Raw genomic sequence first — 15,031 nt, forward strand, 5'->3', positions numbered from 1 at the left:
GCCCTGGGGTGGGCACTAGACATGCCGTTCTTGTTAAACGTGCAGCCACGCGAGTGAGTGGATGCGGCGGCCATATTGCAATTTCGTTCTGTTTTATACAGTCAAGAATTGTTCTGATCGGTATTAGCGCGCCGGATTCGGAATGAATTAGGAACCACTTTTTTTTTCAACTGTCAGCGAACAGATTACTACTACTATATTTAGGTATTAAATAACAATAGGAGTTTGGAAGTATCTATTATACGAAGTGATGTAGCACTCGTCCAGTTATTGTGCCAAAACACATCCGTCTAATTTAGCTGATTCTATTAACCTGATTGCAAAATTGCCATTTATTTGCTGCACCGCAACAATAATAACACAGCCAAGGCAGTGGAGTTGTTTAGATAATTCGTTGTATCAGGCGTCACTTTACGGAGGTCCATACTAACAAAAATAAACTTCAAAATTTTCAACATGCTTGTATTAGCTTCACTTTGTATCTAGAATCTTTTACTCAACTTGATTTTCACCTACTTCTTATTGTTTTTTTTTGACACGAAAGTTGGCAGTTTGCGTAGTTCTGGTGACAGTACAATAATATGGTATGAATCGCGCTGATCTGATGATGAAATCCGAAGTTGGGACACTGGAACTTCAAGACACAACATTACCTAGAGGCGTTTGGGCTTGTTAGAATGGTTTTAGAGTGTATTTTGACCAAAAGTGGTTAGTTACGCAGATATCATTAGGTGCCTAAAGCGTGTTTTCAACTATATATATATTACCACGTTCATCTCCTTTAATGAAGCTGGTTATGAAACGAGAATCCTTTAGTCCCATCTCGAAGCCTAATTTGTAGCTAGCTTCGAATTAAGGAAAATATTCCCAATTTGAAATTACAATTCCGGTTTTATAGTTAAGCGTAGTTAGCTACCAATTTTGGTTACGAGATGGCAAAATCGTTCCCATTTAGTACAAGATGGAAAAGCATAATTCCTATTTAGTAGTTAGCTACCCAATCTGGCTACGAGATGGAATTTCCTCTACCATACATGCATGATAAATACGTTATCATGCAGAATCTTCCACATCTAATAAAACAATACAACCTAACAAGACTCTTTAGTAATAATACGCAGTAATCTTTATGCTGCAAGAAGAATTCAATAGAATTTACGCTTACTAAAACAATAAGTAATTATATTAACATAATATCTCGGGGCCGCGATCACCGACCATGCAAGGCTACTTACTGTTCGTCTCAGACGGCCTTAATTGGTTTCCTAAAATAGAAGTAAGTTTTTTGCAAAGAATACTACTTAATTATTTTTTTGTTGACCTTTTGACTCTAGGCGTTAATTTTTTCGAGATGATTATACAAGTAAACAACTTTAATTAGTTTTTCCTGTTCCGTGAGTCCGTCAGTTAAATTGTCAGAAAATATTAGATACACAGCACAGACACGTATTTTTTTTGCGATCAATCAAACAAAAAAAAATCAAAGATGTAAAATAACGCGTCAAAGTTCTGGAGTTGGGGCCAGTGACGTCACACCGTGCTAGTGTTACGTTACGCGGAACTTCCTTCCGCGGAATTTCTTCATATTGATGCCGCCCTCTGACGTTCGTGCTGTCACGGCACGTCACGGCACGGCAATAAGTAGATTCAAGTTTAGTTACAAGTTAAAGGATCAATTAACCTATTGAAAATCAGCGCTGAAACTTGTCGTGGCATATTGCTCAAGTAGGTATGGTTCTGTTGGCACTAAAACTTTTCTTCTCTTACTTTCTTTTTAACATGTAAGGATTGTCCGAATTTTCTCTTTATTTTTTCGATGTAGATAAAAAAACGTAATTTACTCGTTACGTAATAAGCGCTTATTCGTGGCTTAACCCAATCGCAAAATAGGTACGTAAGAATACCTGCAACTGATTCAGAGATAAAAACGTCAGTAGATATAAAGAATAATTTATTTGAGCACTTCAACTTACGATAACTTTATGATCTTAACCTATAAAATGGACAACAAAAGTTGTCAAAAGTACAGTCTTTATAGTATGTTTACACGTCGGTAATTAGTATATAATTACGCTAAATATTCAAGATAATACTGAACAGAATTAGGGCGAGGCGCAATGACGGCATCGAGATAACTGCTTCAAGTAAGCAGAATAATTTTAGAGCTACTTTTATCATTCATTCATTTATTCGAGTTTGAAAATTTTAAATGGTCAATTAGCCATAATACCCCAGAAAAAGAAAAAATAAACCTAATTATCATTATTTGATGAATTAAACTAACTTTTAATTAAATATTTACCTAAATGTTTAGGTACAACTTGCTGCTGCATAGAGGAATGTGTTTATCAGCAGCATGTTAGTTCCAGTAAAATTTAAGATTTTTAAAAACAAAAAGCCACTGCCTATTGAAGCGAACAAAATTTCATACATAGTGATAAGTTAAAGAGATATAGTTACAATCCTAGTCTAGTTTAGATAGTAGTGAAATATTTTATGGCACCAGTTAGCAGTTAAATTCATTAATTTAACTAACCACTTAACAAAAATATTAAATTAAGAATGAACACAGTAAAGTTCTTTAGTTTATTGTGACTTGGGAATACCTTCAGATTCCTTGTTATTAAAATTAGTCATTCCATGTTTGTCCTTAATATTATTGGTCCACAAACACTCGTTTGAATTTCTTGAATGAATCATTCTAGAAAAAATACATACATTTTCCTGCACCCTCACAATCATATAATTACACAAATATTTCGAGAAATAAATGGCATAAGCAATGTAAATACTTGTAAGACATTTCGTAACGGATGGTATGCGTCTCTTGGATAAACCTTATGGTGCTGAGCTAATGCAATTAACTAGGGAGAAGTGTTTTGCAAAATGGCAGGAAATGTTCAATATTGAATCCATGACTAAGGGCATTTGGTACGGCACCATAGAGAGTATAATCTTCAAAGTACCCTGGTTTGATAATTCCAGCCTCCCCAAGGATCATCTCATGTGGGCTTTTTGTGTGCGGGTCTGGTCACATTCCACTAAACTGTTTTTTAAATTTGATGAGAGTTGTACAATCACCTTTGTGCATAGGTTGTAATAAGACTGAAGACCTTATTCATTTTCTTTTGGAATGTGATCAGAATAAGGACATCAGAGACAGGTATTTGGATGGTATGGGCTTGTTCAATGGAGGTGTAAATGTATTTCTAAGTCAACCACTTTCAGAAGAAGCGATGCTGATTTACAGGTTAATTAGACAGGCCTTTGCATCCAGAGACGTGGCTTCAGTGCAAGGGAGAGCGTAAAATTTGTAGTGTGGTGTATATAACTGAGGCTCCCCATGAGGCTGACATAGTCACATTTGGTGTACTAAAGCCTCGTTAAAATACTACATTTAAAAATAAAAAGACCTTTCGGCTTAGCACACAACTTTTTGTGTCATAGATAAAAATAAAAATCTTCCATGTACCGTCAACATCATAAATAAGTGATCACTTTTGGTACCTTGTCACTTTAACATCATGTTTGCAAAGCCATACGAAATTGTGTAATGACTGAAAGCGACAAGGTACACAAATGATCACTTATTTATGACGATGACTGCACCTATGTTGTTGCCTTCATATAAATGGCAGTAAGATTAAATCTAAAGTCACTTATCTCACAATCTCAGCATAACTCGCACGCAAGTATAAACATTACTCGTAGTTTCGTTACTTTTATGATAATGACTTTAACTAGGCAAGTAAACCATTATAATGAGATGACAAAAATCAAGGTTGAATAAAATGTTTTGTGCAGTGAAAACGTCATAAATACCCTTAACAGATGTCACTTATCATTGAGGCCAATGCCTATTGCTTATGAGGATATGCACTGATATTCAATCAAAAACTCATTTGGGATTCTATACAGCTACAGACTGTAGTTGAATCATGTCATAATTTCTCTCCTTTTTGCATAAAATAGGGTAGCACATGGAGAAATAGTAGAAACCCATTCCACCCAATATTAAAGCTAGTATTACTATGACTATACCCCAGGCAGATATGCCTAGACCACGACGCGTTGCAGTGTGGCCGGGAATGCCGGCAGATGTACCCATAAGCAGGCGCCGCATGGGGTTGTAATAGGGCTTACCCCCATATTTACCACTAGATCCTTTACCGCCGGAACTCCCGTAAGCTTCACATGGCGATAAAAGTTGATTCAACACTGGAACAGTAATTTAATTGTTATTAAAATTGTTTTGTAACAGCGTACATAATTAGATAACAGACTTCTAACTTACCCACTAGAAAGAGGGTGAGGCGAAGTAACAAGCTCATCATGATTATAACTCTCGGGTACGAACGAACTTCCTGCCGTGCCCAGGTAGAAGAAGAAATGCACACGCATAAATTCTAACAAGTTATGTGATCTAGGAATATTCATTCACAACTTCCAAGAACACGATCGTTGAAGTTATTTTACTTTAGAAACTTGGACGGTTAATCACAAACAAAATATCATACGTCCATCCCAAACGCAAATTCCGAGTCAACTACACTACACAGACTAAGTCAACTAAAAAAAAAGTATTGAAAAGAAAATGATTGAAGTTGAACTAATCGCCTCCAAGAGTGAATGAAATCAACTGTCAAAGGTTACTCTAGTGCTGCGGCGTTTTAATTCCGGTTTTTCTACGATTAATCGATGGTACATTTCGAAGATTTCAATCCATTGCTTTTTACATATGGCAACATTAAAGAATGAAAACGTATTTCCTTCGACCGAAGTGGTGGCGTGTACTTCCGCTGAGTTGTCATTGTCAAACATTCTGTCTGATAGAAAATGTTACCGGCGATGGCTAAAATACAGTTTTGCTTTATATTTCTGATCTACGTTTTGATCAAATGTGAAAGCGCCGCGGTGGACACAATCTCCAACGAGATAAAAATAAAAAATGTTGACCGAACAATTGATATCTCATCGCAACTCGTGAAAATTTCATCTAAGATAACTGTAGAGAATAATGGAAAATCGCCGGTGAAACAATTCTTGCTCGCGGTAGAAGGTGCGGCCAAGAATAATGTAGCCTTTATCGGCGCTAAGGACAGCAACAACAAAGATCTAAGAATTACTGAGACGTCTGTTAAAGGTTATGATAATGTCAAGTTTTGGCGTGTCGATCTCAAGGAAGGCGTGAACGCCGGCTCTACAGCCGTGATAAGTTGCGAGTCCGTGTTCACTAAGGCTATACTGCCGTACCCGACGGCTATCACACAGGCTGAAGACCAGTTAGTCAAATACAACGGTAACTTGCACTTCTTCTCGCCGTATACAGTCGCGTCACAAAAGACTAACGTTGTGTTGAACACGAAGAGCGTAGAGTCGTTCACAAAGGTAAAGCCGTTCCTTCAGCAGGACGGCACCATCGTATATGGACCCTTCACCAACACTGCTCCATTCACTGAGAAGGAACTAAGCATTCATTACAAGAACAACTCTCCGTTCCTCACGGTGTCGCGTATTGAGCGGCTTATCGAGGTGTCGCACTGGGGCAACATTGCTGTGGAAGAAGTAGTTGAAATTGACCACACTGGTGCCCAATTGAAAGGACCATTCTCCCGTTATGACTACCAACAGGACCAGCACAGCGGCCCTGCAAGTGTCCGTAACTACAAAACCCTCTTACCTGCTTCAGCATCCGATGTTTACTACCGTGACACAAATGGTAACATCTCCACATCCAACATGAAAATCAAAAAGGACTCTGTAGAGCTTGATCTGAGGCCGAGATACCCTCTCTTGTGGTGAGGAGGTCCCTTTACACTCTTGGATACAATGTACCCAGCTATGAATACTTGTTCCATCAAGGTAATGATTATTTACTGAAAATGCGAGTTATTGACCACATTTTCGACGACATGCAAGTTGACGAAGTAGTCACAAAAATTATCCTGCCAGAAGGCACCACTAATATTAAGTTAATTCTGCCATACCCAGTAACGAGACTGCCGGACAGTCTCCACTACACTTATCTGGACACTAAAGGACGTCCTGTTATTTCGTTCACAAAGAAGAATGTTGTTGAGAACCACATCCAAGATTTCCAGCTTCGGTACACATTCCCTCGTCTCCTTATGTTGCAGGAACCTATATGGTTGTTGGTTTCCTTTACATGCTATTCTTATGCGTAATTATTTATGTAAGATTAAGATTTCTCTATTCATAAGTCTGAACACCCACATAAAGATTAAACTATTTATGTTCACATCATACCTCACAACATAATATTTTGTAACAGTTTTATAAAACACATCTAGTTCACTTGCATTTGCGTGATTGTGTGAAGAATAAAAGTGGTTTTTTTTAATTATTTGTTTTATTTTATCCACAAATATACTAGGGTACAAAATTACATACAGCCTGTGACACATAAGCAAGTGTAGCGATAGATAACCGTTGATGCACCAAAGTACAAAGAGTAAATGATGTGCGGGGCAGGCAGGGTAGCCAGCGTACAGGCTTGGTTAGCATGCGCAAGTTATATGTGCAGAAATTACCGGCCAGCACTATACTTACGAGTCACGGGCTATACAAGCTGAAATTGTTACAAAAATAATGCACTATCATCTACTGTATCAGTCTACTGTTTATTGAACCCATTTAGAATAATTTAAATAGTTTTACATGGACAACAATACAATAAAACATTTGAGCTAAATTCCAAGCAAAATATTTACAAATTAACAAAGGCAAAAAGGAATGAAACAACATTTCTTTTACTTACAATGTATAAGTCATATTTTTGCACATACATAATTAACATAAAGCTAGCTAATATTTGCAGTATAGCTTTATAATATAATAACTTCTCACCCTTTCTAACTTATACAATAGGTTTGAGAAATTACTTAGTGCTGCATGGATTCAATATCCGAGTTTAGTTGGTACTCATGGGCGATGGTGATCATTTCCCATCAGATGACCGCTTGCTCGTTTTCCGCATGATAAAAAACAGGTCACAAAGACAACAAAGTTTTCTATGCAGAGACAAAATGTAGGATCCTTGTCAATATAAACTTATATGCCATACTCTGAAAGTTTGAACCGCAACACGACGGGCGCTAGTGCAGGGCAAGATGGCCAGTTCGTGACGACGGCGGTGACCAGGCTGGGCGCCGCGTGACGTCATACATCAGTTGAGCGGCGTAAGGTTACAGTTGGACCTCCAGTCCTTGAGCGGGGAGTTCGGGTCAGACTTGTCTATCAAGTCGTCCGGATCACCTGCAATGGGAAATATTGTTATGATGAATTGAATATGTACAGGGCATTGATGTCTATACAGCTATAGCATCACATACATGTGTACAAAGACCTTTTGTTAGTCGCATAAAGGTTTATAGATATTTTTGATGTCTTAATAACATATTTAATATGTAAATTACTGCGTGCCGCACTTTCTACATACAACCAAGCTTCGTGCTGTACCCTTGTACAGCCACTGGTTGTTGCTGTAATCTTAAAACACCAGTAGTTGTGTACTGCACCCTACAGCTAGTATATGCTGTACTCTTTTCAGCCAGTAGCTGCGTGCCGCACTCCTATACAGCCAGTAGCGTTGCTGTAATTTTATACAGCCAGTAGTTGTGAACTACACCTTATACAGCTAGTAACTGTTTGCTGTACTCTTATACAGCCAGTAGCTGCGTGCCGTACCCTTGTACAGCCACTAGCTGTTTTCTGTACTCTTATAAAGCCAGTAGCTGCGTGCCGTACCCTTGTACAGCCACTAGCTTTTTCTTACTCTTATAAGCCAGTAGCTGCGTGCCGCCACTCCTATACAGCCAGTAGCTTGTTGCCGCACTCTATGGAGCCATGGTTGTGTGCCTTGCCCTTTCCCTTATACAGGCAGTAGCCGCTACTGAACTGACCCAGCTCGTTGTGGTCTGCGGCGGCGGCCTGCACGCGCGCGGACACCTTGTGCGTTCTCGCAGGCGACCAGCACGGCACGTTCCGCGCGCGCGCAGCAGCGCCTCTGCGCGGTGCCGAGCGCGCCGCGCACCGACCCGTCCGCCAACAGAGCTTGCGCGCCCACTATCACTTTGCTTATCTGTAACAAATGTATATCGTTGCTTAAATAAAAAAGCGACACAATAAAAAAAAAAATAACGCATTAATCGCATTTTAGGGTCGCCCCACACGGGCCACTGGCCACAACCGCAAAACGCGGCCACTGGCATATTTCCATTCGTCTTCATAGATTTTATATAGACTCGTCGCACACGGTTGGCGCCCCACGCTACAAACTGACGCGTATAAAATTTATGAAAACTACAGGAAATATGGATTCGATTTGTAGCATTCGAAGATGGCGGATGTAGACAATATCTAATTTTTCTATTTCTGTTTCTTTGGCTAGTTGAAGTATAATTTTGATAGTGTTTTATGCGGCGATTAACCTTAACAGTGAACAGTGATCCCAAAATTCTATATTGCTCTCGTGTCTAACATTTTTAAATGCGCAAGTTGTCTCCACGTGGTTTCTGGAATTTTACTATCAAGTTACAAAAACTACAATTACCGTACAACGTCCCTTTCAAAGAGAGTTTACTTTCACTGGCGAAATTGTCCTATGAATTAGATAAAAGCCATATTTGAAAAGGGAAGAAGAAGACAGGATATGTCGGTGGCGCGCGTTTGTGTTGTAACCAGTGGCCCGTGTGCATCATCACTCATCATCATCATCAGCCGGAAGACGTCCACTGCTGAACAAAGGCCTCCCCTTAGAACGCCACAATGAACGACAACTCGCCACTTGCATCCACCTGGTTACCCGCAATTCTCACGATGTCGTCCACCTATGGGCCCGAGTGATGCCCTAAATGTTCAATAAGCTTCCTGATTGATATTGATATAGTACCCAATTCGCACACTTTTTTGCAACTTATCGACATGTTTCGGCCGCCCGTGGTCCTTCCTCACCGTCTGCATGATATAGCTGACGCCGTGATGTCCAGGTACGTGCAGGGCAGCCGCGCGCCTCGAGCCGCCGCAACATCTCGCGCCGTGCGCATGCACACGGTTGCCGACCACGAACGTCTCGAACTTGACGCCTGCGTCCCACGCGTCGCGGAGTATCCGCTCGATTAGAGATGAAACTAAAATAAACAAATATATAAACGGATTTAAAAAAACCTCATTCTGTCGGTGGCTGATTGGCGCTAGACCTTTGCCACGCGTCGCCGCACGAAAAAAACGGCATCTGTCAGCGGGACATTTGAAATTAGACTGACGTAATATTTTTGTGAATAAGAGTGTGTGTGTTGTAAATAGATATTGGTAATGTATCAATTATTATATCATGATTCATGGATTAAAGTATTATTATTTATATGTCTGTCTACCCTTCGCCTTACAGTGCATTAGCGAAAACTTTAAGCTATACATAGACAGAGGTTTTTATCTAAGGCCACTGTTCAATTCCTAATCTCCTCACCATCCGTAGGTGAGTATTTTGTCTCCGTCGTTGATCTTGTTCCGGACGGCGATGCTGATGGCTTCTCGGCCATGTCGATCTGCTCGCGGATTGTAGCGGTCAATCTCTTCGTGCAGCGTCTTTTTAGCCTGCCAATAGCACAAAGACAGTATTTTTTTAATAGCATATTAGGCGGTATCCGTTCATTTCGCAACTAACGCTGGCAACCGGATTCATTTCGCAACTAACGTTTGGTAACCTGATTTATTTCGCAAACTCTAAAAACTGTACATATTCAGGATTTATTTCAGGGCCATCGTGTACAAACCTTTAGGTTAGGGTTAGTTTATAAAAATCCTGAAATATTTACAGTTACAGAAATATTAAACAGTTGCGAAATGAATCAGGTTGCTAATTGCTAAACGTTAGTGCGAAACATTAGTGAACCATATTAGGTATCTCACTGCTGGAAGAAGCGTCCCTCTCTGTCTATTTATCTCTATCAGCATCCGCCCTGGGGTAGAGCGAGTCACTCTATACTCGAGCCCAAAATAGCGAACTAGATGACAACTGAAAATTTACAAGACATAGCAAACAAATAGGCATAGGAATGTGTCGATACAAATTGTCGATATAACCTTGTGTAGGCGCGAATGAAATGTTTGTCACTTTTGGACTTTATTTTCATAGCTTTAGCCTGAAAACGACAAAAAGGATAACAACAAATAATAAACGTAACGAAAATTTCACAATAACGGGAATAGTTCCAAGCAAGCCGATGGCATGAAATATATAAAAATCAATTAAAACAAAATGGCGGATGGCGTCCTTACCGCGCGATGTTCAAAATTTTTTTCAATCTTCAAAAAAAAGACATTATTATTTCGTATTGAGTTTTTTTCAAACATGGATTTTAAGTTTTTTTTTAAATATCGATATATATATTACAACACTGGTGTAACTGTGCCACATTTGCGTGTAATGAACTGTCAAGTTGGTTCGCCTAATTCTGGACTCGAGTTATATGCGTCAGAAGGCAAGGCCCCATTTTCCAGATTCCTGTGCAAAGCAAAATTTTCATGGCGCCCTTTTGAGAGGCGGAGGACGGGATAAACAATCTCGCTCTACATTGATCAAGGGCTAGTCCGGCGTGATTTCAATATTTCGTAAAACGTGCCAAATCATCCCGTTATCTTTTTTTTGTTTTGATTTTTGATACAACCTAATATGCGTCCACCAACGAGACCGACTAAACCTGGTAAAGCCGCAAGCTCACAAGGTGGAACAGGCCACTTCCAAAGGCATGGGGGTCTATACTATAGGGGAGGCCTATGTCCAACAATGGACATCCTACGGCTGACATGATAATGATAATCATGATGATGATGATGATGATGATAAGGGGTGCGAGGCGGGTAACCTCCTCGTGTGCTCGCGTTACGTTCCCCTGTGGTATACAACCTTAAAAGGGAATAGAAAAGTAATGGTTGGGCCGAGCACCTTAGGCAACTACGATTAACAAAACAAAGTTTGTCCCTGGTGGAAGTTAAAAAATTACGTTTAATGCGTTAATAGAATGACTCACGTCAAACTCGTCGACGTTGTGCGGCAGCTGTGTGAGGTGGTGCCTAAAGAACTTGACCGCGTTGGTTTGCGAAGCCGTCGGTTGTCGCATGGCCACAAATACTCCAAGCTGGCCGCTAGGTGGCCTCCAAGCCGCGCGCGTATTCCGTGCGAGCCGGAAGGATGTAATCTGACACCATCTGACAAAAAAAAATGTGATCAACATTATCTAACAAAAGTTTTCATATGACTCAACATTATCTGACCAAGGTTTTGAAATGATTCAACACGCGACTTATCTAAAGCAGGGTTTCTCAAAACTTATGGCTCCACTACCCATGTTAAAGTTTATAGACGACAGCGAACCCTAAACAAACAAAGTAATAAAACTGGCTGTTGGAGAAACTAAGTTTATTTCAATCATCATGATAATATAATATTATTTATTTCAATAAAAGGTAACAAATATAGGTAAGAATCGTCTTGCCAACGAAAATATTAACCGAAACAAACAACAACAAATAACAAACAAATAAGTACTTAACAAATTTGGAGTTGAAATAAAAAATACAAAAAGCCTCCAAAAACCAATCTTAATCATCTTGCCAGTCTTGCAGCCACCATCACGTAAACCTTGTCGCAAACCCCCTACCGTCGAATTAGCGAACCCCTAGAGGTTCGCGTACCCCACTTTGAGAAACCCTGATCTAAAGTGACTCAACATTATCTGACGAAGTTTCGATCACACATCGCCATTTGACAAGTTTTGATGGACTCAACTCTATCGAACAAACATTTTGATGTCGAATAATATCATCTGACAAAAGTTTTGATGTCACTCAATACCATCTGACAAAAGTTTTGATGTGACCCAAACACTATCTGACAAAAGTTTTGGTGACACTCAATACCATCTGACAAAGTTTGATATCACTCAATACCATCTGACAAAAGTTTTGATCTTACTTAAGTTTTGTCAGATGATGTTAGATTCTGTAATGTATAAAACAGTGTTCGTCTTGGGTCGACTACGGCTGCAACAGTACCTTCTTTAGGGCGTCGAGCAGTGCGATACACCTGGCGTTGGAACCGGTAACTACTCGCGATGACAGTTGCACGCCTAACTTTAAAATGGCGGGGATGGAGACTGCAAGTAAAATACAAGAGTAAGTGATAGAAAAATAAAAAAAACTAAGACAATTATTGAATTATTTTTAGCAATGCGTACTTACCCACAGAATTGTGATAAGTAAGTATTAACAGTACAATTAAAACTTTTAAATCAGTGGGTTTATTTCAATATAACTTTTAAAACAGTAGATCGCAATTGCCCTCACTATGTCTGTATCCAGAGGCGTCTCTAGCCCATGTAGCGCCCGTGTGCAAACATGACCCTAGCGCCTCTAGTTGTATTCTACCAAGCAGGGGAAGCAAGTCCGCCCGGATTGCTACCACCATCTTGCTCGCTAATCCTGCGTGAAGCAGCAGTGCTTGTACTGTTGGTTTCGGCGTGGAGAGTAAGACAGCCGGTGAAATTACTGGCACTTGAGGTATCCCATCTTAGGCCTCTAGGTTGGCAACGCATCTGCAATACCACTGGTCTTGCAGATGTTTATGGCGGTGTGATCTCTTACCATGAGGAGACTCACTTGCTCGTATGCCATCCAGTCGAATAAAAAAAAAATCTTTCTATGTTTTGCTAATCTCCTCAAATACTTACTTGGAATTTTATAGCGATTTTTTGCAGAGCTTCCTTGTCAGACTCTTCGTAAAGGTGTTGGAACCAATTCACCCTCTGCACTTGGGCTTGGATTTGGCACGATCTAAGTTTTTGGCTTAGGTGACTTTTCCTGAAACACAAATGCATACAGTTATCACCTTTAATTTAAACGAGGCAACCACCATGTATTTGGGGGATATCGAAAACAGCTCCAAAGATTTCGATGAAATTTGGTATGTAGGAGTTTTCGGGGATGAAAAATCGATCTTTAGTCTGACCGAGTTTTAGCCCAAGGGGAACACTCGCCACCTCCGCTGCCATAAGCCAAACATGCGCTTGGGCAGACGCGTGTACAATACAAACACGTCTAACAGACCTCATGATCCTAACTACATCTAGCAATATTCCACGTTCACATGACACATATTGACCCAATTGGACCAGCCAATACCTTACCTTAGCTGCTGAAGTGCAGCTTTGGGTGGGGGCTCCTTAGTTTCTCCGCGGGCTTCTGCGCCGCCTGCTTGGCCGCTCTCTGCGCTTCTTGCTTCGCGCGGCGCTCCGCTTTCAGCTCAGCTTTGCTTTTGCCAGACTCCTCAGGCTGTTGCAGAGACCGTACTTAACCAAAGCTAAAAATATCATTGCTATTGGGAACTTGCATGCCAATGGTTGGGTTAGGTATGGTCATGCTCGGGGTCATGACTCACTACTGTCAAAACGAGTCAAAATATTTTTGGTGAAATGAAAGGATACCTTAAAGCTTTTAAACTTAATTTGTATAGTTAGAAATGCATAACAGTGTGCTGTCTGTGATATACTAATGCTTAGTTTATTTTTTTACACATTGAATATTAGACTGACGAAAAACTAATAATTCATTGACATGCCAGCCCTACTTAAATGAGACACTATTCTATTAGTCTTAGGGCGTTTTCACCACTCATTATAAATGTGATGCTGTGTCTCGTCTGTCGCTAAAAGTCACCAAGGAGTGGTGGAACACATCCCTAACCCATAATTAATAAGTTAAAGGCGATTTAGCGACCACATGCATTGATTGGAAATTCAACCTTATTATTTTAATAATAAGTTACACTATTGATTATTATTATTGAAAATACTACTAGCTTTAAAAAATTCCTTTTCAGTATTTATTCGATAGCATACTACAACAGAATCAAAAGCAGCATTCCGTTGTAGTATGCTCCTATATATTGACTTATTAAGGTTAATCTTTTTAGATTATGTTTTACTTGCATCAAAAGAAATAACTTTACATAGATGGCTCTGAAGCATGAAATCCAATGCAAAATACAAATGCTCATTATGGAATGAATTATACAAATTCTATTTTTTTTATAGGTTTTATTATGATACAATAGTATTATTTACCTTGTTAACTTCCAGATGTATAGCCTGCACTTTGGCAGTGACATCTTGGACTTCTTTGCTACATTAACAATATCTTTCAATGTATTCACCACATCTTTTACAGTCATGTTTTCATCAACTTTGGGAGCATCACTTCTGAACTCTTCTTCTTATTCTGTTTTGCAGCTTTCTTAGCAGCTCTTTCTGCTAAAATTTGCTCTTTAGGACTTAATTTCTACATCTGTTGTTGCTTTAACTTCATTAACTGGTTTTTCAACTGGTTCAATTACATCTACTTTAACTCTTTCCCTAACTCTTCTGGTTTACCACCCGCAATTTTATCTTTCCTATAGTTTCCTCGGTTTCTAGTGGAACAGCCTTATCCACTTCATCTTTGCCTTTAACAGGCTACTTTCTTAACACCAACTTTGTTTTGTCTGTAACTTTTACCTCATGTTTTCTTGAACTTTGACATTTTCATTAACTTTCTTTCCTTTTTGCTGGGCCAATTTCTTAGCTTCCCTGGCTGCTTTGACCTCTTCTCGAGATTTCTCTGTTGATGACATTGTCTAGTACCTAAATCTGTACAGCTTTGGGATTTGCTGCTTTTTATGTTTTCACCTTACATTTAGTTTTAATTGGTAAGGATCTATTTCGAGTACAAGGGAGCTGTTAGTGGCTTGTAGGAAGGAGATGTCACGCCGGATGCTGTCAATGAAGTTGATGGTTGTTGTTATGGAGGACGTAGCTGTGCGCGCTGCGTGAAGCTTCTTGCGCCTGATGCGCCGCTTCTGTGCTGTAGTCAGCTCCGGGAGGCTACTTCTGGGCTGCCCTCGGAGTTGTCTGTACATACATGCTTTGTATGAGTAAATGTATCATAATTTGTAAAGATATGGACAACTATTTATGAT

The 15,031-nt window shown here is 39.8% G+C and overlaps 2 pseudogenes; one reads left to right on the plus strand and one right to left on the minus strand.

Annotated features, from left to right (window-relative positions):
* Positions 1 to 4,820: 4,820 nt before the first annotated feature.
* Positions 4,821 to 6,245, plus strand: LOC141437826 (dolichyl-diphosphooligosaccharide--protein glycosyltransferase subunit 1 pseudogene; annotated as a pseudogene).
* A 1,750-nt stretch (positions 6,246 to 7,995) lies between these two features.
* Positions 7,996 to 14,686, minus strand: LOC141438436 (translation initiation factor eIF2B subunit delta-like; annotated as a pseudogene).
* Positions 14,687 to 15,031: the final 345 nt, after the last annotated feature.

This window comes from Choristoneura fumiferana, chromosome 18 (assembly GCF_025370935.1).
Source record: "Choristoneura fumiferana chromosome 18, NRCan_CFum_1, whole genome shotgun sequence".
NCBI classification, from domain to species: Eukaryota; Metazoa; Arthropoda; class Insecta; order Lepidoptera; family Tortricidae; genus Choristoneura; species Choristoneura fumiferana.